The 25067-nt window shown below is 43.2% G+C and overlaps 1 protein-coding gene across 1 annotated transcript in view; it reads right to left on the minus strand.

Moving 5' to 3' along the window:
- The window catches only part of LOC113077931 (stonustoxin subunit beta-like), a 38777-nt gene that overhangs the window by 2515 nt on the left and 11195 nt on the right, over positions 1 to 25067 (minus strand). The gene's annotated exons all lie outside the window — the stretch shown is intronic.

Consider the following 25067-nt stretch of genomic DNA (forward strand, 5'->3'; position numbering starts at 1 on the left):
ACGGAAAGTTACATAACCATTACTAGAGCCTGTTCCTTTATAACATAGCCAAAGGTCGGTGTATATTTGCTTTATACATTTTAGGCTTATTCTCAAATACAGATTGTGTTAGTGGGCGGGATTATTAGGTAGTTTTAATAGGACAATTTGACCGGAGAGATTAAATTTTGTCGGACATTTCTTTTTTTTCTTTTTTTGGCCAATGTCTGGAAATTACCGGACAACGGAAACCCTGGCGCACACTATGGTTAACCGATTATTAACCGCTAAGGGCCTCGGTTAACGGTTAATGAAAAACTTGAAAACGTGCAGCCCTATTAACAATACATTAACAGATCTTCCAAAAGATGTCATCATCAGTCATTGAAATCACCACCCCAGTTTTGTAATATGTGGGCAGAATGAGTGACTACACAGAATACATATTAGTATGTGAAAGTCTGTAACTAAGTACAAACTGTGATCAGAACAGTGTTTCATTTTTATGTAGTCTGTTTTAAAATTACAGTGCTGGCCAAAATGATTAGAACATAATTTTCACCAGCTAAAAAAGTTTTTTTTTTTTTTGCTGAAGTGTGTCAGTAGGAAAATCAGTTTATATTTCCAAACATTCATGCCATTGATTGTAATAATCCAGTGACAGCAGCCAGTGCTCCACACAGAGATCTGATCATCATCAGTCGGTCTCATTTACATGAAAGAAACAGAACAAACTGAGACAGACTCAACCCAGAAGAACTATGGCAACTGGTTGTTGTCAGAAAAATCTCTCACTGAATTATTAAAATTAACTGTAAAATGAGTTTTTGGAAATGTAAACTGTTATTTCCCTTCTGACACACTATAGCAAAAGAAAGAAATAACTGTGTAACGTGGGATTTGTTTCAGGTTTAGGTTTTCATGGTTTTTATTTAGATATTTTGCCTTGTTTCATGTTCCTGTCCCTGTGATGTGTTCCTTGCCCCTTATGTGATCACAGGTGTGTCCAACTTCATGCAGCACTGCACAGACCGGCAACAGTAGCTGCTTGCAGTCGGGGGCAGACATGTCAAGTTGGACACTTTCTACTCCTGATAGCAATTCTCTTGCTGTGTTTGCATACTTGCATAAGTGAATAAAAATGCAATATTTTTTCAAATACACAGATGTTTCAGAGACACTTTCCTGAACAACAGAAACACTTTTTATACTGCTTAATACAGCACCATCTAATAAGTAAATTTCAACAATTTAAATAGCAATAAAGTTGGGTAAATATGCTTATATCAGTTTCTTTTGATAAACGTGACTCAATATAACATTACGTCTAGTATAACTGCAATACATATTGTTTCTGTTATCCAACATGTTTTATTATATTTGTTTAATCTATTCATGAATATTGTGTGTTTGTTAATTAGGAACTAAAGTACAGTTGTGTTGCACACAGACACTTTTCAGTTATTTTCAAGTGACCTCATTCCCTCTTGGTTATATGCAGCCAGTGAGGTATGTGTATTACGTTTGTATTTCCCAAATATATGTGTATTTACTTCTTTAAAGGTCCCCTTCTTCGTGATTCCATGTTTTAAACTTTACTTATTGTGTAATGTTGTTGTTAGAGTATAAATAATATCTGTAAAATTCTAAAGCTCAAAGTTCAATGCCAAGCTAGATATTTTAAACTACAAAAAACGACCCGTTTGGACTACAGCCCTCTAGTTCCTGTAGTAATGACGTCTCTAAAACAGTTTTTTGACTAACCTCCACCCACATGAATTCACAAAAGGGGGGCATGGTCTTGTTGCGCTCCGACGGAGGAGGAGGAAGAGCTTCGTTTGTGTTTGTCGCCACGTCATTGAAACGCTGTTATTTTCATCTCGGAGTCCAATCATCTTTGTTTGGGCTTCACAGGGACGCTGTACTTGGAGATTGATGGTTAAAATTTATGTTTAACTCGGTTCCCGAAATGTATAATCCACATGTAAAACTATGTGCAGCAAATTTTGCTGAGGACAGCTTCCTCAATCTCATTCAGTTTAATGCCGGATTCGCACAAAGATTATTCTTGAAAGATGGAGCAGTTCCCTCTTTGTCTGGAGACGGCATTGTTTATGAACCACCGGTAAGTGTATTTTTTTTAAGTTAGTGCGTTTAACAGTTTCTGTAACTTATTACACAAAGGGCAACGCTGTTTGGCTTTGTTAACTAGATGTTAGGGCTGTGCAAAAAAACTAATGCGATTTTCATGCGCATCTTGTCGTCAGTAAAAACTAGCCCAATCGGATTTCCTGGAGGGCCGCGTGCGCTCAGCTGGTGTCGAATCACAACACAGGAACACAGGAACAATCACATTACTGTCTGGCAAGGCTGCCTTATGGGGGACGGCAGTGTGGGAGAATCAACACCTTTGTTGTGCCTCGTTCCACGCCCTCTCCGAGGAGATGAAGAGAGTCTTTGACCGGGCCGCGACCGGCAGGGAGGCTGCCCATCGTCTCTCGGAACTCTGGCAAGGATCTTCTTCCATCACGACTACTCCATCGAGTTCCGAACCCTGGCAGCCACATGCCAGTGGAACAAGGCGGCGCAGTGGGATAGATTCCTGCATGGGTTATCCGACCGTGTTCAGCAGGGGATCTACCTCCTTGAGCTGCCCCCCACTCTCAATGGACTCATAGATCTGGCGTTACGAGTTGACGCAAGGTTTAATCGCCTGGGCCACCAACCCAGTCCTTCTAGATCTACCATCTCTCCTGTTAGGGGGCGTTTGAGTCGAGAGAACACGGTCGGTTCTGTTCCCTGTTAAAAGAGCCAGCACGGTAGTAAACTTGAGGCTACTATCGGGTGGGATCTCGGCTGAGAAGTCCTCACTAACATTATCGACACTCCTTCCGGTGAGACTTTGGTGGAAGAATCAACATCATGAGTGTCAAGCCCTTCTGGACTCCGGAGCCGAAGGTAATTTCATTGATTCTTCACTCGCACATCACCTGAACATTCCTGTCCTTCCTGTGTCTCTCCCCATCCATGTCACTGCACTCAACGGCCAGGAACTGCCTCAAGTCACACACCATACCGAACCCATCACACTGATCACGTCTGGCAACCATCAAGAAACCATATCCTTTTTCCTCATGGACTCCCCTGTTGCTCCCATTGTTTTAAGTCACCCCTGGTTGTCCAAACACAATCCACGAGTGGAATGGGGTTCTAACACGGCCACTTTGTGGAGTGAAAGATGTCATGAGTTTTGTCTGGTTTCTGCTTGTCCTGTTGTTCCTGTTTCTGTCTTTCAGAAGGAGACCATGGTTTTGCCAAACGTGCCCGTTGAGTATCTGGACCTGAAGGAAGTGTTCAGTAAGTCCCGTGCTGCTTCTCTTCCTCCGCATCGTCCCTACGACTGTGGACGACTGTGTACAGGAGTACGTATGGACCCTGACAAAGTTAAGGCTGTGATAGATTGGCCATCTCCAGACTCCCGTAAGGCCCTACAGTGGTTTCTGGGGTTCGCCAATTTCTGTCGACGTTTCATTCGTAATTTCAGCCAACTAGCCTCACCTCTGACAGCCTTGACCTCCCCCAGTACTCCGTTCAGGTGGTCGGACGCAACTGAGGCTGCATTCACTAACCTCAAGAACCACTTCATTTCGGCTCCCATCCTTGTGGCCCCTGATCACGGCACACGGCAGTTTGTGGTGGAGGTCCATGCGTCAGAGGTGGGGGTAGGAGCAGTGTTGTCCCAACGTGCTGCTTCGGACGATAAGGTACACCCTTGCACGTTTTTTTCACATCAACTATCTCCTGCCGAACGTAATTATGACATTGGCAATAGAGAGTTGTTGGCGGTCAAATTAGCGTTCGAGGAGTGGCGCCACTGGTTGGAGGGTTCAGGGGTTCCCTTTATTGTTTGGACCAATCACAGGAACTTAGAATACATTAGAACTGCCAAAACACTCTATTCCAGGCAGGCTCGGTGGGCACTTTTTTTCGGTCGTTTTGAATTTACCCTATCGTACTGCCTGGGTTCCAAAAATGTCAAACCCGATTCGTTGTCACATCTTTTTGATCCCTCCACCCGTCCCGTGACTCCCGAGTGTATTTTGCCTGAGAAATTAGTGGTCTCAGCACTCAATCGAGTCGAAAGGTCAAGACGGCCTTAGAAGGGGTAACGCCTCCGTCCGGTTGCCCACCAAACCGTTTATTTGTGCCGGAGGAGTTAAGGTCCGAAGTTGTTCAGTGGGGTCATTGTTCTAATGTGGCTTGTCACCCAGGGATAAGTAGAACTAATGGGTTGGTTAGACAATGATTCTGGTGGCCACGTATGGCTCGCGATGTCAGCGATTTTGTTTTGGCTTGCTCAGTTTGTGCCAGTGGTAAGTCATCTAACCAACCTCCTGATGGGCTTCTTCAACCGCTGTCTGACCTTCGAGACCCTGGTCCCCATATCGCTCTAGATTTTGTTACCGCCCTCCCACCCTCTAATGGCATGACGGTCATTTTGACTGTAGTGGACCGGTTCTCGAAGGCGGCACATTTCATTCCCTTGCCCGACAGCCAAGGAGACAGCGGTCACTGTTCTAGATCACATCTTTCGGCTTCATGGCCTCCCGGTAGACGTGGTTTCGGACAGGGGATCTCAGTTTATATCCAAATTTTGGAAAGAGTTTTGCAAATTGTTAGGAGCGTCAGTTAGCTTGTCATCGGGTTATCATCCCCAAAGCAACGGACAATCTGAGCGAGCCAACCAAGATTTAGAGAGGACGTTGCGATTTTTGGTCTTCAAGAATCCTTCTTCCTGGAGTCAACAACTCTCTATGGTGGAGTACGCCCACAATTCATTGCCAGTGTCAGCTACGGCCCTCTCTCCATTTCAGTGTAGTGTAGGGTACCAGCCACCAGCGTTACCCAGTCTGGAATCTGAAGTTGCGGTCCCCTCCGCTCACGCATTTGTCCAGAGGTGTCACTGCACCTGGACCAGAGCCCGCGAGACTCTGCTCCGGGTGAGGGAGTGCACTAAGGCCAAGGCCGATCGCCACCGGTCAAAGCCTCCCGTCTACGTTGTGGGTCAAAAAGTGTGGCTTTCTACCAGTAACATTCCTCTACGATCCGTTTCTAATAATTTAGCTCCCAAATTTATAGGCCCGTTCACTATCACCAAGATCATTAGTCCGGTGACAGTCCGCCTCAAACTACCTCCTGCGTACAAGAGGATACTCCCCGCCTTTCATGTGTCCAAAATTAAACCCATGTTTTATGCACGTATTAATCCGCCTATTCCGGTTCCCTCGCCGCCGCGTCTCATAGATGGGGAACCGACATATTCGGTTAATCGTATTCTGGACTCGAGACGGAGGGGATGAGGATTCCAGTATCTGGTGGACTGGGAAGGTTACGGTCCGGAGGAGAGGAGTTGGGTACCTGCTAGGGACATATTGGATCACTCCCTTATTGATGACTACAATCAGCAAGTAGGCCCTTCTGTGAACTCCAGGAGACGTCACTTTAGCCACTACTGAACTTCCAGCCAATCAGCGACACCGGGATACCCCTTTCAACGGGAGTCCCTTTCACAGCAAACGAAGGCAACGTATTCCCAGATGTGTGTTGTGCTGGTGTATCTAATATAATTTTAACCCCATTGAGGAACTCAATGTGAGCGCTAATTACGTGATTGATGGTTGTTCATGTTTATGCAATTTAACATATTACTGTGAACTTGGAATTCCATATTTCCATTCTCTTAAACTCATCTTTCCCTAACTTTCGACCTTCCTGCAACTTGTGTGAATGTGTGAGTGCGTGCGTTTATGTGTTAGATTAGTTTATATGTCTTAGATTTATCTAATAAAGCCTTATTCATATTGAAAAGAGAAGTATCTTGTGTTTTGTGCTTACAAGTTAATGTCTTAAACTGCCGATCTTGTTACTGTGCTAATTGATAGTGTTTTCACTATAGTTTGGATATTAGTATCCAGCGCAGATTTGATGTTAAACGGCTCATTCACTGAACCGCAGGCGCGTCTCCGTGATCAGCCGTGAAACAGTGATTCTGTTCAAATTCCCTTTAAAATCTTAAATGATTCCCTTTGAGCTAAATTGACCGTTACACTGATTTGGGCTGATTTGCACTCAAACAGATGGTAATCATGCAGATACATTCACATTCAACATAAAACACACTCTCACATATATAAAAACTTGTGAAAAATAAAAACAAACAAAGAAAAAGGCGATGGCTATAAGTTCCGCCTCCATCAGCTGACAGGTGCGTCAGAGTGCATCACGAGGGAGCTCCAAATTCAAATAAACTATCTTTCATTCATTCTTTTTTCCGGTGGATCGCCTCATTCTGTTTGTGACACTGTACGCTGCAAAACCATGCTGTGTTTTTACTACCAAGACGCAGTTTCTGACCGTGAGTTAGTCCATAACGGACGCAAACAGTTCTGTCGCTGAAGAAATGGAATGTAAACAAAGGAATTATGATCCATATTACAACGTTATTGCTTCATTGGACTAAACATGCTCCATTAGATATTGTTCAGTGGACCCTTACCTTTCTAACTAAACCGGGATTTACAGCTGTGGATGTGTTTATGACTCGTTATTACGACGGATCTGGTATGTACAGCATTTCCATTGCTCATGTTTGTATGTGTACTGCTTACACAAATGTAGCAAATACAGTCTTTATAAGCTTTCCATTGAAAAACAGCGATCTGTCGTCGATGCTTGGGGCTTAGATCTTTATAATGATACATAGTTTGTCAAGATTAAATTTGTCCCGTTTCATTTAATCTATTCATAAACCCTGACATGTTCAAGCTGAAAGTCTTTCAGGACGAGGGCGTCGGGGTGCAGGCTAAGAGGTTAATTGTTGGAAATCATTATTTCATACACTTATAGTAGTGGTGGAAATTAAGATTCTTTCAAGAGATTTGTTCATTTTCAGTTCATTCACCAAAATGATTAGTTCAGGTTTGTTCACTGATTCGTTCAGTGACATTTTCTTCATATTACACAAAATATGCCAGCAGGTGGCGAAAAAGAGTGTCTTAAGTCAACGAACGTTTTCACTTGTTACAAAACTGAGTTGGCTTTATTAAAATGTGTTCATAATCGCATTTAGTATATAAAGTCGAAGTTGTTCAGATGAAAAAGCACAAGGGTTTTCTTGCATAAGTAGCATTTTAATTGTTTGGTCAGACAGTTTGAATATTCACATTCATAAATCAGGGATTAAATGTGGAGTTATGTTCTGTATGCTAAATATGAAAACAACCTATAACTGCACAGTACCTATAACTGCACTTTGCATTTTGTGAGATTGACATGCTAAATGGCCAGCTGACCCGGTTTTCGCTCATTCATTTCGTTCTCAAATGAGAAAAGCTATGTACCAGTTCATTGAACTCGTTCATGAATGACATGTATACCAGTTCAGTCATTTCATTCATGAACGAAATGTACTAAATCATTCAACTCGTTCACGAACAACATGGGTATCAGAATAGTCATTTCATTCACGAACGACATGTGTCAGTTCATTAAACTCGTTTGCGAACGACATGGGTACCAGTTCAGTCAATTCGTACACAAACGTTATCTCTAGATCTCGTTCAGACTCATATGAAACTCATTCAGTGAAGGGCGTATTCGTTCACTACATTCAACAAATCACATGCTCCGTCACATGTCATCCTCAAAGGCTATTGGCTCGAGGTTGAGTAATACTCGACAGGATGAAACAGTTCACAGAGCTACCAGGTTCCCCGAGCTACACATGCGAAATATGAGTCAGTGGATTACGTGAATAAAAATGATTTGTTCACCTAAAAGATTTGTTCAAAAATAATGATTTGTTCATGAACGACACATCACTAACTTATATAGAGAGAAAGAATATTCCAACCGCAGAGAAAATCTTCTTCCTTCAGAAATATGTCAGAGGAGCTGCAAGAGAAGCCTTAGAAGGTTATTTTCTGGCTGGTTCTGAAGATTCATACAATACAGCATGGGACCTGCCCAATGGAAGATATGGCCAGCCCTTTGTAATTGCCAAGGCTCTCAGAGACAAACTACATTCATAGCCTTAAATATCTTCAAGAGAGAGTGATGAGTTGAGAAAATTTGTGGACCTTTTATGTAGTTGTGAAAGTGCTATTGTCTCCACATTGTTAATAATGGAATTGAGAATCAAAAACTTACTGCCAAGTTCCCTGACTGGTTAAGCTCCGGATGGAACCAACAAGACACACAATGTCAGCTTGAACACGGAAGGCTCCCAAATTTCAGTTATTTTGTGATGTTGCTTTCAATGTAGGCTAGCATCACTTGCAACCCCATTACATCCTTCCATGCATTATGGCAAAGTGAGTCTGATAAATGACTTATGACTTCCAAGAACCAAACCGTAGCTGCCAAGAGCTTCACAACAAACACCAGTGAAAGAAAAATAGTCACATGTGTGTTTTGTAAAAAAACACGGCACAGTTTACACAAGTGCTACAAATTAAGAGAGAAGCCAGTTGCTGACCGAAGTGAAAAAATGTGCTTCAACTAAAGAAAGAACAATCTAAGGAAAGAACGCAACCACCAGAAGTCACAAAGGAAACAACCTCTAACAGAGTTGTACAAGATACTAAGAAAAAATAAGGGGCCTATTTTCCTCCAAGTTAACAGTGCCGACAGTCTACACTCGTGACTTCCTCCCTGCCAATTGCGCACACATCCCAGCACCTGAGAAAGCAAAGGCATGACCTCATTTGGAGCATCTTTTGGACCACATTGCGCCTCAAAAGGATTGCAAAATTGGTCTGTTGATTGAATACAATTGCCCAGAAGCTCTAACGCCACGAAAAGTCATTTGTGGAGAGGAAAGCCAGTCATTCATCGTAAAACAAGTCATGCCTGAAGTGAATGCAGTGGTCAAGCTTAAAGGAGATGTACACTATGTTTGCAATACCCAGATCAGTGAAATGGTTACTCCAGTTGACATAATTAAGATGTTGGAATCTAATTTGAGTGAGAGAGGTTGGGAAGAGACAACCTTATCTCAAGAAGAGCTTCACTTCTTGGCTAAACTGAAAGATGGTATCAGACAGAAGCAAGACTGTCATTTAGAAATGCCCTTACCTTTCAAACAAGACAGACTAAATCTACCAAATAATAAGTCTACACTGACTACTTGGGGTTTATGAAAGACATCATTGCCTGTGGCTATACAGAAAAGGTCCCTGAAGAAGAGCTTGACTATCATCCATTTTGGTATATTCCCCACCATGGCGTATACCACCCCCAAAAGCCTGGGAAGATACAAGTGGTTTTTGATAGCTCAGCAAGGTTCCAAGATATGTCACTGAATGACCAACTTCTTACTGGTTCAGAGCTTACAAGCACCTTGGTGGGAGTACTTTGTAGGTTTTGCAGGGGCCCGATTGCCATCATGTGTGATGTGGAAAAAATGTTTCACCAGTTCCATTTGAGGGCGGGGGACCAAAACCACCTCAGGTTCTTATCTCAGGTCTTCAAGAACATTTTTGGACTGATTCAAAGGTTGTCCTCGGCAATACAAACAATGATGTTATGGTGGGAGAAGTCTATGATGATGATCCAGAACTTTTAAAGGCCCTGGTGCTCAACACCAAGGTGAGGGAGGAGAGGTCATTGTTAGACTGCCTAACAAAGTTATCTGACTGGAAAAGAGCTGTCAAGGCTATTGCTCTTCTAAAGCGCCATGCTAAGCAGATCAAGGGCATTAATGGTAAAGTAAGTGGAGCTACTGTCACAGTGTCTGGGTTGTATTCTCTGGGAATGCACTAGGTGTCCTCCCTCCGCACGGTGTCTGTCACTATATGAATCACATTTCTCATGTCCTCTGCTTAAATGCATTTAATTCATGCCGTCATTCAGTCTTGCCCTTGCCTTGTGTTCGTGTTTTGTTTTCATGTTTTGGTTATGTTTGGTATCAACCCCTGCCTAGACTGATTATTCTCTGTGGATTAACCCCTAATAAAAGACATACTTGCTATTGGTTCTCTCTCCGTGAATCCTTGTATCACCGGTTGTGACAGAAGGACTCCGTCACACAGAGAACCAGCGGTATGTCTGCTTGTGTCTCCTCCCCAGCCATAGAGCGGGGGAGGAATGGGTTTGAGGGAACTCGCCTGGTGGTTTTTTGGGGGACCAGGGGAGGTCGCCAAGGCGGGAGTGGTTGAGAGGAGGCTCAGCATCACTCTCAGCCATGGCCTCCCTTCAACCCGGGGCTCGTGTGGGATGGATCAGAGCTACCGTCTCACCATGGCGGAAGGAGAGGGGAGAAGAAGCGCACGTCCGCCATGCTGGCGCCACTGCCCATGATGACCACTAGACCAACGCCACAAGGCAGGATGGACGCCAGCCCAATGCCACAGCACAAAGTGGTCACCAGTCCAGCGCCACGATGCAAGATGGCCGCCAGCTCAGCGCAACGCCCAAGATGGCCGCTGACACATTGCTGGATTATTTTTCCATGCTTTCAAAGATCCTAGAGACTCCCAAAACTGTTCATGTCATGGCCATTAACCCAGTGCCAATGCCCAAGATGGCCGCCCGTCCAGAGTCATAGCCCAGGATGGCCGCCAATCCAGCGCCACAGCACAAGATGGCCGCTAACCCAGCGCCAATGCCCAAGTTGGCCACCGGTCCAGAGCCACGGTCCAAGATGACCGCCCGTCCAGAGTCATGGTCCAAGAGGGCTGCTTGCCCAGCGCCTCTGCACAGGATGACAGTCACAGCTGACCCTCCAGAGGCGAGTCAGGTTCCGAGTCAGGGCTAGTCGACAATGACCCTCCAGAGTCAGGGCTAGTTACCGATGACCCTCCAGAGTCAGTGCTAGTCACCGATGACCCTTCAGAGTCAGGGCTAGTCACCGCTGACCCTCCAGAGTCAGGGCTAGTCACCAATGACCCTCCAGAGTCAGGGCTAGTCACCAATGACCCTCCAGAGTCAGGGCTAGTCACCAATGACCCTCCAGAGTCAAGGCTAGTCACCGCTGACCTTCCAGAGTCAGGGTTAGTCACCGCTGACCTTTCAGAGTCAAGTCAAGTCACTGGTGATCTTCAAGGACAGAGTCAAGTCACTGGTGATCTTCAAGGACTGAGTCAAGTCACCGGTGATCTTCATGAATAAAGGCAAGTCACCATTGATCTTCATGAGCAAATACAAGTCACCAATGATCTTCAAGTACAAATGCAAGTCACCAATAATCTTCATGAGGAGTGTCGAGTCAGCACCGATCTTCTGGAATCCAGTACAAACACCATGGGATTACCAGAGTTTCATCCTCCCGTTGGTCCGACCACATGGTTGTGGTGGTCCTCTGCTCCGCCCTGGGGGCCTTCGGCCTCGTCCACAAGGATGTGGTGGTCTTCTGCTCCGCCCTGGGGGGCTTCCGCCTTGACCACAAGGAGGTGGTGGTCTTCTGCTCCGCCCTGGGGGACTCCGGCCTCGACCACAAGGAGGTGGTGGTCGTCTGCTCCGCCCTGGGGAGCGTCCGCCCTGACCACATGGTTGTGGTGGTTTTCTGCTCCGCCCTGGAGGGCTTCCGCCCCAACCACACAGTTGTGGTGGTCTTCTGCTCTGCCCTGGGGGGCTCTAGTCCTGACCACACAGCTGTGAGGGTCTTCTGCTCTGCCCTGGAGGGCTTCCGCCCTGACCAAATGGTTGTGGTGGTCTTCTGCTCCGCCCTAGTTTGGTGCCACGTGATGTCCTTCATGGACTTATGTTTTGTGTTTTTCATTTTCTGTTGTGTTTCCTGTCGGTTCCCCTCTGTTAGCCTGGCCCTCCGTCCCTCCCCCTGATCCTCCTCCGGTCCACCTCCCTCCTGGTCTCCCTGTTTTGTGTTTACACTTCTGGTGTCTGTTTCCCATGTTTCTTTTCTGTCCCTCCTCCTGAGCCTCCACCTGTCCGCCTCCCTCCTGGTCTCTGTTTTATGTCTTGTCGTGGAGCGTCTGGGAGCCGCTCCCTAGAGGGGGGTATTGTCACAGTGTCTGGGTTGTATGTCCTCGGCTTAATTTGCACCTAGCTGTCACTAGTTACTAATCATTACACTGTCTAATTCCCATTAGCGTTTGTCTCTCCTTGTGTATTTAACCCGGTCTGTCTTAATATGTGTCACAGAGTCCTTGTGAATTCATGTCCGTCATGCAGTCTTGCCCTTGCCTTGTGTTCGTGTTTTGTTTTCATGTTTTGGTTATGTTTGCTATCGACCCCTGCCTGGACTGATTATTCTCTGTGGATTAACCCCTAATAAAAGACGTACTTGCAATTGGTTCTCTCTCTGCGAATCCTTGTATCACTGGTCGTGACAGATACAAGTATTGAGGAAAGGAAGGAAGGAAGCAGCGCTTTGTAGCGTATGTGACCCGAATCAGACAAATTAAAGAGTCATTCAGAACTGTGGTTGAAACACGAGCCGAATTCCTCAGAAAAGCAACAGGAGGTCATAAATCATTCTGTGCCACAATTCCGAAGCAAGATAAACAACCAGCCAACTCTTTCACAGAACAACTTTCAACATTAACACCACTAGAACAATTATTGACCATTTCAATTCGGAGAAGGGATTGTCAAATTTGGGGCAAGTAATTGAGTTGCCATTGCAGACATCACATGTAAACCCATGATAGTAATAAACAACATCCTTGGATTGACTTCCCCCACCTATCAGAACCAGACTGAAATTCCTAAGGGGGGTCTTTTAACCTCTGGTCTCCACAGAAATCGTTATGTCAGAGAATGGCACAGAAACAGTCTTTTCTAGATCTAAATGGACCAAAAATGAATATCAGTCCGTCGCTTCACTCCATATTAATTTATATGTAACCCACACATTTGACTATCATGTTTAAAATCATTTACTGTGTATGTCTTTTAATAACTTAAGGATTCATAATCATGTTTGGTATGTTTGTGCTTGAATCTGCTTGCTTGAAACAGTCCAGACCATCAGTTGTTTGTCAAATGTTTCATATTCTTGTTATAGGAATCATGTACAAAAGTAGACCATGCAAGAGCGGGAAAATTTGGACCACGTGCTTGATAAGATAACATATGATTTATAATACCCCCAAGCCAAGACAATATCTGATTGGTCAAGACAACATTTGAGGTGTGGCCAACAGGCCAGTTTAAATACTTAGGACACCATAGAATTTTGCTTTTAGCTTGTAGCTTTGCTTTTGGCTTTTAGCTTTGCTTCTGCTATTAGCAATGCCTGCTTTTAGCTTTTGCTACTAGCCATGCTTTTAGTCATCACTTTTAGCATTCTTTGAGCGCGGTTCCAGCGTGCGTTGGCCTGCACGCCTGCTGCTACATAGGCATAGCCACGATGAGAAGAAACACAACCTAGTCTCGTCAAAACTTTACTTCTTTTTTTCCGTTTGAGAGTTTCGTGTTTTGAGTTAAGTTTTGTAACGCTGTGTCTCTAAATCTGACCTAGAGTGCCCGTTCAATTTCAATCACAACTCCGCGTCTTCAGGCAACACCCAACCACAGGCTTCCCAAGATGTCACTTCAGCGACTACTGAACTTCTAGCCAATCAGCGACATCAGGAAACCCCTTTTCAACGACAAATTTATACAGGAGACGCAAGTAGTACCTCCGGACATTGTACTGGTGTATCTAATATAATTTTAACCTCATTGAGGAACTCAATGTGAGGGTTAATTAAGTGATTGATGGCTGTTCATTTCTATGCAATTTCACGTATTGCTGTAAACTTGGGACTACACATTTTCATTCTCTTAAAATCATTCTTTCCTAACTTTCCATCTTCCTGCAACTTGTATGAATGTCTGAGTGCGTGTGCTTATGTGTAAGATTAGTTTATATGTCTTAGAATTATCAAATAAAGCCTTATTCATATTGAAAAGAGAAGTATCTTGTGTTTTGTGCTTACAAGTTAATGTCTAAAACTGCTGATCCCTTTAAAATCTTAAATGATTCCCTTTGAGCTAAACTGACGTATTCCCCTTAAAGCTTTTTATAATTAAGTTGGTTCAGAGGGAAGCATTCAGCAATGAAATCAGAGGCATAGAGCAAGGCAAGGAAGTAAAAGACAAAGTAAACAAACTACACAAACGGAGTACGTTTATAGATGAGCATGGTGTGCTTAGGGTTGGAGGATGTTTGACAAGATCTGTTCTTCATCCACATGTCAAGCATCCTGCCACTGTGCCAATTAAGAGTCATGTATCATCGTTGCTTATTAAGCACTACCATGAAAGGGTGTATCATCAAGGAAGAGGAATAAGTGCCAATGAATTGCGATCCAATGGAGTATGGGTCATAGGATGCAGCAGTACAGTTGCCTCACATATTTACAAGTGCACAACATGCAGAAAGTACAGAAGGAACACCTAAGATCCAAAAATGGTGGATTTGCCAGAAGAATGGAAATGACATAGTGTCATAGATTGCTTTGGACCATTCTATGTGAAGGAAGCAAGAAAGTAACTAAAGAAATATGTTTTTCTTTTCACCTGTATGTGCTCTAGACTAGAGCCATACATATTGAAATGCTTGATGACCTCACTACAGATGCCTTTATCAACGCATTGCGTGGATTCATCACAATACGCGGACATGAAAGACAGTTGAGATGTGATCAAGGCACTAACTTCGTAGGTGCAAGAGTTCTTGAATGCAATGAAGAATTTTGATCATGAACCGTTGAAGGAACATGGATGTGAGTTCATAATGAACTTCCCATCATCGAGCCATATGGGAGGCATTTGGGAGAGACAAATAAGGACTATCAGAAGTGTTTTAACTGCAATCCATGACCAGTCTGCTAAACGACTCGACAGTGCCATTATGGAGCCAGAAGAGTCTCAATAAAGATAAATGCACACACTACAGTCACATATGCACACACAGGATTCATACATGCACACACATAATTCATAAATACACACACAGGATACACAAATGCACACAAAATTCACAAATGCACACACAAAATTTAAAAAGCACAGAAGATTCACGAATGCATACAAAATTCAGAAATGCACACACAATTTAGAAATGCAAACAACATTTACAAATGCACTCAAGATTCACAAATGCACAGGACAAGATTCACAAATGCACAGGACAAGATTCACAAATGCACAGGACAAGATTCAGAAATGTATTTCTGATGCACACACACATATATCTTGATTCACAAACTGCTTGCGGTCTGTGAACTTCACTGCATTTGTGTGTGAATTTTGAGACTCCCTTGACTTGGCTCGACACACAAATTACTTTTTTTAAACAGGGAATGATCTGCAACCAATCAGATATCTCCCTTGTTTTAGCCAATCACAAGAATGCACCCCACGTGGGGGATTGTTTACTTATAAGCCAATCAGCGAACGACTCACTTTCCTCACGCAGCGAACGACTCACTTACCTCACACAGCCGGCGACTCCCTTTGCGCAGCCAGCGACCCACTTTGCGCAGCGAACGACTCACTTTCCTCACGAGTCACGCAGCGAACGACTCACTTTCCTCACCCAGCGAGCGACTCACTTTCCTCAGCAAACGATTCACTTTCCTCACGAGTCACGCAGCGAACGACTCACTTTCCTCACCCAGTGAGCGACTCACTTTCCTCAGCAAACGATTCACTTTCCTCACGAGTCACGCAGCGAATGACTCACTTTCCTCACCCAGCGAGCGACTCACTTTCCTCAGCGAACGATTCACTTTCCTCAAGCAGCGAAGTTGAGAGAAACGATTCACTTTCCTCACGCAGCGATCAACTCACTTTCCTAAGCGAACGACAGCCGGAGACCCACTTTTCGCAGCCAGAGAGCCACTTTCCTCTCGCAGCGGACCACTGACTCTCTCTTCATGTAGGGACTGAATATTATAATTAAAGTGACTTCTATATTGCATCCAAAAGAATATTTAGATATATTTAAATATTGAAAAAGGTTTAAACATTTTTTTTTTTTTTACTTTCATTAAAATATTTCAATAAAATGAAATAATTGCCTATTGCAAATTTATGAATCCATGGTTAACTTTTTTTTTTCTGCAGTCACTGGGCTATATGTATTGAGACATTTTTAAATTTATATTTTGTAAAAAATAATAAAAAATAAACCTGAATTGTAATCTAAACATCTGTATTTTCATACAATTTAATACAATTGCTGCGTGAACACGTTCATGTGATTGGTTTATAAGTAAACAATCCCCCGTGGGGTGCATTCTTGTGATTGGCTAAAAGAAAGGAGATTTCTGATTGGTTGCTGATCATTCCCTGTTTAAAAAAAAGCATTTGTGTGTCGAGCCAAGTCAAGGGAGTCTCAAAATTCACACACAAATGCAGTGAAGTTCACAGACCGCAAGCAGTTTGTGAATCAAGATATATGTGTGTGTGCATCAGAAATACATTTCTGAATCTTGTCCTGTGCATTTGTGAATCTTGAGTGCATTTGTAAATGTTGTTTGCATTTCTGAATTGTGTGTATTTCTGATTTTTGTGTGCTTTTCTGAATTTTGTATGCATTTGTGAATCTTCTGTGCTTTTTAAATTTTGTGTGTGCATTTGTGAATTTTGTGCGCATTTGTGCAACTTGTGTGTGTATTTATGAATCATGTGTGTGCATCTGTGAATCCTGTGTGTGCATATGTGAATGTAGTGTGTGCATTTATCTTTATTGAGACTCTTCTGGCTCCATATGCCTTGCTCAGAACCTTTCTATATGAAATGATAGCTATTATATATGGCAGACCTTTGACAATCATTTAAATGACCCAACAAGCCTTGAACGTCTTACGCCCAATCATATTCTTATGATAAAGTCTAACATAATATTCCCACCTCCAGGTGAATTTGTGAGTCAGGATCTATACTTACGTAAGAGATGGCGTCAGGTACAGTTTTTGGCAAACAAATTTTGGTCAAGGTGGAAAAAGGAGTATCTCCTTAATCTTCAGCAAAGACAAATATGGCAGAAAGAGAAGAGAAATGCAATTGTCATCCTGCAGGAGGATGGTTCTACGCGTAACCAATGGAGATTGGCAAGAGTGACAGAGGTGTATACGAGCACTGTGTATCGAAAGGTGAAACTGTTAATTAGCGAGCGTCCTTAGAAAGCCAGGGAAAATGCATTTCCAAGCCAGTCTACCTTAATAGGCCTGTCCAAAAAACAGTTACTCATGTTTGAGCAAAGAAGATGTTTTTCGTTTTTGCTTTTTGAATCGGTTATTTTCAAGTTAACTCATTCCCTCTTGGTTATATGCAGCCAGTGAGGTATGTGTATTACATTTGTATTTCCCAAATATATGTGTATTTACTTCTTTAAAGGGGGGGTGAAATGCTCGTTTTCACTCAATATCCTGTTAATCTTGAGTACCTATAGAGTAGTACTGCATCCTTCACAACTCCAAAAAGTTGTTAGTTTTATTATATTCATAAGAGAAAGATAGTCTGTACCGATTTTTCCCAGAAAAACACGACCTGCTGGAGGCGTGATGTGGGGGCGGAGCTAAAGAATCACGAGCACCAGTAGGCTTTTGCGTTGAAAGCGTTTGGAAGCTGTGACTTTACCGTGAGGACAAAACCAACCAAAACAAACCATGGCTAACAGTCAGATTCAGCCGTTTATTTATGATCCAGAATCAGATCCCGAGGCTGAAACTGAACGAGAGCAGCAGCAGCAACGACTCGCTCCGAGCTGGGCTCGAACCCGGGTCTCTGCATGGGAGGCGGACGCACTAACAAGAAGGCAGAGATATTTGAAGCAGTTTTACTCACCGCCTGCGGTTCCAACACACGATCGTGACCCTTTTCGTTGGGATTGCATCATCCTTAAGAAATAAACGATACGCAAATCCGTCGTCAAACTGGGCCTTGTTTGTAAAACAAGCATCTTCGAAATGCAGGGAACAAACACAAACACTTGCACAACTCCGTTGATGCTCTGTAAAAATAAACTCCATCCACTGGTCCCTTAATGCTGTTTTTTTTTTTTTGGTAATCTGTGCAGGGTTGTCTTGGCCTGGCAACCAAAAACACACTTCTTTTGTGACATTTCGCGACGCTCTCGCTCTGATCAGTGAATGCCTCTGCTCTCAGTACTCTGCTATACGGGAGCGCGTGCTCTTCCGGCAGACGTGCCCTAGGACCCATATAAGGAAATTCTGCTCCATCTAACGTCACACAGAGCCATACTCGAAAAAAACTTTCCGAAACTTGTGACAAACCAGAAGGAGTATTTCTGGAACAGAAATACTCCTTCAAACGTCCAACTTAATTTTTTAAACTTTGTCCATGTTTAGTATGGGAATCCAACTCTTTACCAGTGTAAAAAAACTCACTATGCATGAAATAGCATTTCACCCCCCCTTTATGTGAATGTTTTTCTTTACATTGTCATACTGTAGTTTGACGGTGGAATTCATTGACAATGAATGAGATGGCTAAGATAAGGATGACAAGTGAAATAAATCCATCAGTAACCAGAACCACGGTCTCTTTTATTTCCTGGAGGGAGTGATATCTACAATAAATTTTTTTTTTAAAAGCTTTAACTGTTCTTGTTGAGGCTATCCTATAAGCCTCGGCATAGATGGCATGGTGTTCTCAACGCATAGCAGAAAATTCTGAGTCCAAACTTTAGCTCTCTTTGGGTGGTGTTACCATTTATTATAAAGGTAAAAAAGGGATCATTTACATAAAATGATACTTCACCCAGTGCTGAATATTAAAGTGCTGTTGGTAACCTGAGTGATACTAAATGATACTTCACCCAGTGCTGAATATTAAAGTGCTGTTGGTAACCTGAGTGATACTAAATGATACTTCACCCAGTGCTGAATATTAAAGTGCTGTTGGTAACCTGAGTGCTCTCGGCTATGGTAAGAACTGCGTGTTTCTCACCCTTTCCTAACCAATTGCAACACCTGTAAATATATCTACCTCCCAGTGACGTGTCACACAGAGTGCAACACTCCCAACCCGTGGCCAGAATAATAGTAGCAATATTAACCTATCCAGACAAGGTGAATATATAAATGGCTCCTACACCATGGCCCCATAATTGTGAATGTTTACTTTAACCACAATTACCCAAATTACAAATTTTAAACTAAAAGGAGCCATTTGTGCAATGATAATCTTAAAACATCAGTAGGTAACTTATTAGGTAAAAATTTATTTTTTACATATTTGTTTAAACCTGTCAATATGTCCTGACAGTTAAATATGGGACAGATAATCTGTGAAAAAAACAAGCTCCTCTGGTTCCTCCCAGTGGTCCTATTGCCATTTGCAGAAATACACCGCTCCCGGTAAGAAACAACCAATCAGAGCTGCGGTCTGTAACTTTTTTTGTGCTCAAAATTTACAAAATGTATATAATAAGCGAGTACACCATGAATTCATTTTCCAAACCATGTTTGTAGCCTGTCCTGAATCACTTTTATATTCTGACTATTTTAGATTGGTTCGGGGGTACCGCGGCGGAGTAACCCAGTACCTTTGTGATTCTTCAAAAGACAAAAACAGAGAGAAGTAGCTCCGGCTAAGATGTTCTTCCGCAGGATGCAAGCAGTTCTGTTTATTAACCGCTAGAGCGTCAAAAGTTACCAACAGCAACTTTAAGTACAATCTTCTTCTCTTGAGCTTAGGACATCTGTAGGCAGATCAGCTAGTCAGGACCTCATCTGTGAAACTTCGACTTCCATCAATAGGCAGATCTTTATAACTGGCTGTTCCAACTGACCCGTTTTTTTGTTTTCAGCAGCACCGAGCCAATGAAGCCTTTCTTGTCAGGGTATGTCTGTTCACAAAGAATGGTTTTAACCCTTCATCATCCAGTGTTTGGAGTCTGAACGAGGAAGAAAGGACCCTTTTCACAAGACGAATAAGACGCTCCCAAACCCCTCCATGGTGAGACCCAACTGGAGGGTTAAAGGACCATATCAGACCATTCTGCAGAAAGACATGCTGAATCTTCTGTTGGTCTAACTCAGCAATGGCTTCCCTTAACTCCCGCTCAGCTCCTAAGAAGTTGGTGCCAATATCTGATTTCAGGTGTGTCACCTGACCTCTACGACACATGAAACGGCGAATGGCATTTATGCATGAGTCAGTGTCTAAAGCATAAGCAACTTCGAGATGAACTGCCCTGCTCGCTATGCAGGTAAACAGAACGCCATAGCACTTTGCTCTGCCCCAGCCCTTCTTCACCTTAATTGGCCCAAAGTAGTTGACTCCCACATTTGTGAAAGCAGGTAAGTCTGGCACAATCCTCTCTATTGGTAGGTCAGCCATTTTTTGTTCCCCCGTCTTTCCATGGAGGCAGCGACAAACTACACACTCAGAGATGACCTTCCTGCAAGCAGAATTGGCATGAGTAATCCAGTATTGCTTCCTAAGAGAAGAGAGCATATGATTTCTACCTGCGTGACCCAGCCTTTGATGGATATACTTTAAGATGAGTTTGGACACATGCTGCTCTTTAGAAAGAATGACAGGATGTTTTTCAATTTCTGGCATTGCATCCCTACTAAGCCTTCCTCCCACATGCAGCAATCCATCCTCCAACACTGGGTCTAATTAGTAGAGGTCACTGTTTCTTTTGACAGATCCTCCGTTTTTCAAAACTGTAATCTCATCGGAAAACCTTTCTTGCTGGGCAAAACAGATGATGGCACGTTCTGCCCTCTCAAGGTCACCTGCAGTCAGTGGCTGTCCATGAAGTGCCAATTTTTCCCTTTGCATTTCGGCATAGAGGTAGTCGCTTCTTCGGCCTCCATTATCGTGGCCAATGCCTTTAGAGGCTTCAAGAACCTTTTTCCTTTTGGACAGGGTTAGAAGCAAATCTCTGAGTCTGAACATCCATGCCACAGATGTTCTCAGCTTCTTAAAATCTGAAAACTAACTTAAAAACACCTTTGTTGCATTCAGTGGACGATAGGATACAAAGGCATTCACCAGTAGATCTTTCTTCACCTCCGGGTCACCCAAAGAGATTAGAGGTTGTTCCATGATGGTCTTAGGCCATTCCACCTCCCCCTCAAGAGAAATTCTGGTCCCTTCAGCCACCGCCTGCATGCAAGAAATTCTTCAGCACTTAGACCCCTGGAGGCCTCATCTGCTGGATTAAGTTTTGTGCCAATGTGTCTCCACTGTGCAACATTCGTTTCATTTCTAAATCACACCCACCCTATTGGCCACAAATGTATGAAACCTACTGATCTCATTTCCAATATACTTTAAAGCAGTTGTACTGTCTGTCCAGAATACTGATGGGTATAAATCCAGCTGCAACTCCCTCTTCAGCATGTTGTCCACCCGGACAGCCAGGACATTAGCAGTCAGCTCAAGGCAAGGAATTGTTTTTTGCTTTAAAGGAGCAACCCTGGCCTTGCCCAAGATAAAAGCAATACTGACATGATTTCTCTTATTCTCCATCCTGAGATATGATGCTGTTTCGTAGCTATACTCACTGGCATCGGAGAAGTGATGCAACTGCAGGTGAGTACAGTAGGTGTTCCAAAATCCTTTGGCTTGATGCACAGTGAGATCGGTGATATGATGGAGATCAGCCAGTCATTTAGACCACTGCTTGGAGAAGACATGAGGTATGTTGGCGTCCCAGCCAATGTTCAAAAGTAAAAAGTCTGTGTGCTCTAGAGCAGTGGTTCCCAAACCTGTCCTGGCGTACCCCCAACACTGCACGTTTTCTTTGTCTCCCTAATTAAACACATCTGATTCAACTCATCAGCTCATTAACCCATGTGATAATGAGCTGATGAGTTGAATCAGATGTGTTTAATTAGGGAGACAAAGAAAACGTGCAGTGTTGGGGGTACGCCAGGACAGGTTTGGGAACCACTGCTCTAGAGTTAACAGCACCTGATGGAACATGGCTTGGATGTCTGCCATCAGCGCTACTCATTCTTGTCTAAACCTAGTAAGTACGCCAAGTAAGGTGCTTTTGAGGTGAGGCCCCTGTAACAGCTGAGAATTCAATGAAATTCCTTTATACACAGCAGCACAGTCAAAGACAACTCGAAGGGTTTTCTGTTTTGGATGGTATACCCCATGATGGGGAATATACCACACCTTGCTGTCATCTCGCTTCAACTGCTGATGTGGTACAAGCTCAGCATAACCCTTATAGACTTCGGAGAGGAAAGCTATATACTCTTGATGATAATCTTTATTCCTCTTGAACTTCCTGCGAAGACTTAAGAGACGCTGCTTTGCGATGCTATAATTATTTGGCAAGATGACATCTTTAGCCTTTATACAGTATGTTCATGACAATACAAAAATAACAATAAAGGGGATACACGGAGCCCCTATTCACGTAATCGTGTCACTACTAAGGTTATATTACATTAGCATGGCACTGTTACAGTATGGCTAATGTTAGTCATCTCAAAACATAACAGAACACTTACCGCAGCAACAGGTGATCCAATTTGTCCTGTCTTTATTATTGATGGGATGGCTGTATCCTTTAGCACACGTTTCATGGTCCGTGTGGCAACTTGCATTTTTTCAAAATAGTCGTCTACAGTAAAATGTTCAGAGCAAACAAAATACTTTGTGATGGTGTTTACAGGTGTGTTTGGAACTATACCCAGAACAAGTAGCCATCGATTCATCAGGTCAGCATTTTTGGTTGGAATTCTATGAAACATCATAGTATTACCTGGTCTCCCCTGTTTATTGTCGCAGCTCTTTACAATACAGTGAATACCCATGATTGTACACTATAAATGTACTATCTAGTAATTGCTGACTCTATTACTCCAACTCTGAGCGAACTCTCTGCTCCTCACCACGGTGCGTCTCGGGTGCTGCGCTAATCACTCCGCCCAAGTAATGTTAGCTGCGCTCCTACGCCTAGTGAGAATATAGTTCCCAGTATTTATACGATTAAAAATGGTCTCTGTCTCATATAGCCTTGTTATTTGTACACGTTGTGACTATACAGATCACAAAAATGTAAATAAGAAAATGTTTGCATTATTTTGTCACTTATTGGGATTACTACTGTATGCTACCATTATCCATTTACATCCAGTCTTTGTGCTAAGCTAGGCTAGCGGTGGGTGCATCAAATAACACTTACAGAACGCACATAAAAAATGAAAAAAGGTATGTATGGACTTATCTAACTCTGGGGGATACTGTGAATAAGCTAAAGTCCCAAAAAGTCGTAGTGTTCCTTTAAATGGCAAGTCAAAGCAATAGTGTCCTTCATCAAGCTGAATTGAAGAATCCATTATTTGCATAAATCTTTGATCCTCTCTAGAAAGGCAAACATGGTCTGATTTTTCATTGAAATCCTGATTGTATTGGTAAACCAATAAGTCTTGTACCTTGGCGACTGATATCCTATTGACAGTGACTTCAGGAAGTTCTTTCTTGCCTTGATGCGGCTCACCACCTCTCAGCGGGCCATTCACGACCCACCCCAGTAGAGTCCTGACTGGGAATTGTAATGCCTTTGAGGTATTTCCATCCCTCTAGGTCCTGTTGAGTGAGAATGTTATTTCTGCTCACAGGCATGGTCTTCTGGGTATAAACTTCAGGTAAGTCAAGGAAGTTTTCTTCATTCAAACCAGACACCTCAAGACCACTAAGCAAGAATGTGTCTACAGACCTCTCTTGGCCAAGAGTACGAAGAAGAATGCTAGTCTTGACTCCTGAAAGATTCAGTTTACTAATGAGATGTTGAGTACAGAAAGAAGCTGAACTCCCAGGGTCTAGAAAGGCATAGGTGTTCATAATCTTGCTCCCGGACTTGGCCTTCACCTGTACAGGCACAATAGACAGAACACATTCATCACTTCCGGCCCAAGTATGGCCACATGTCTCCAATGACACAGATGCATTGTTAACTGACACTTCATGTGTTTTAAGTTTAATGTGTTGGACAGTTGGATGTTTGTGTTTACATATATCACAAGTCAAAGGCTTGTCACAGTCCCTGCTCATATGACCTCTCCTCAGACAGCTGAAACACACTCTGCCCACCTTCAAAACCTCCAATTTCTCCCTGTGTGACATCTAATCAAGTTGTGAACACTTCTCCACTGAATGCTGACTCTTACAAAACAGCATGACTCTTCTTCATACCTTTGTGAAGCTGGCCCTCTGTGCTGTTGGTACCAAGCTGCTGATGTAGTTGATCCTAAGGCAGTATTGATGGCAGCAACAGTCCCTTGACCTCTTCCGGTATGTCTACTCTTTTGTTTAGAGGAAGAGTCTGTTGGTGTACCCTGTAGGTCACCGAAGAGAGGATCAGACAGAATCTTTACCTGATGCTCAACGAAGGCCACACAGTCTGGGAACATAGCTCTGTAGCCACGGCGCTCCTGTAGCTCCCAAGTGACATACCTCCATTTTTCCCTCAGTTTATATGGCAACTTCATCATTATCAGGTGAAGATTGGATGGCACGTTCAACTGCTCCATATGCTGTAAATCTTCCATAACATTACAACAGTCCCTTAAAAAGATTGAAAAGGACTGCAGAGCATTAATGTCATCAACCCTCATTGTAGGCCACGTCATAGCCTTCTCAATATAAGCTACAGCAATTTCTATTTCTTTTCCGAAGAATTCTTTCAATAGATTCTTTGCTCTCTCATAGCCATGCCCAGGAGACATGTTATAGCAACTCTGAACCAATTCTCTGGGCTGCCCTCTGGTATGTTGTTCAAGATAATAAAGACATTCTTGTTTATCTGTAGTTTTCCCTTCAATTGCTTGCTCAAAACCTCTAATGAAGGCAGCATACTTAAGTGGATCACCATCAAACTCTGGGATAGCTCGTGGCGGAAGAGAGGCTAAGGCTTGGTTCTGTACCAGCTGACCAATTATGTTAGTTTGCTGTTGCATAAGGTCATACAAAGTATGGTGTTTAACATTCTCAAAAGGGGAATGATGGTGCTACTGTGATTGCATACATGTACTCCCTTGTGAGGTCAGTGGTTGAAACCCTGCTGTTGAAGCGTTGGTGAGTTTGGATCTGTCAGAAGACTGGGCTTGTGGAATATGCGGCCTTTCCCTAGGCCGTAC

This window comes from Carassius auratus, unplaced genomic scaffold (genome assembly GCF_003368295.1).
Source record: "Carassius auratus strain Wakin unplaced genomic scaffold, ASM336829v1 scaf_tig00023542, whole genome shotgun sequence".
Classification (NCBI taxonomy): domain Eukaryota; kingdom Metazoa; phylum Chordata; class Actinopteri; order Cypriniformes; family Cyprinidae; genus Carassius; species Carassius auratus.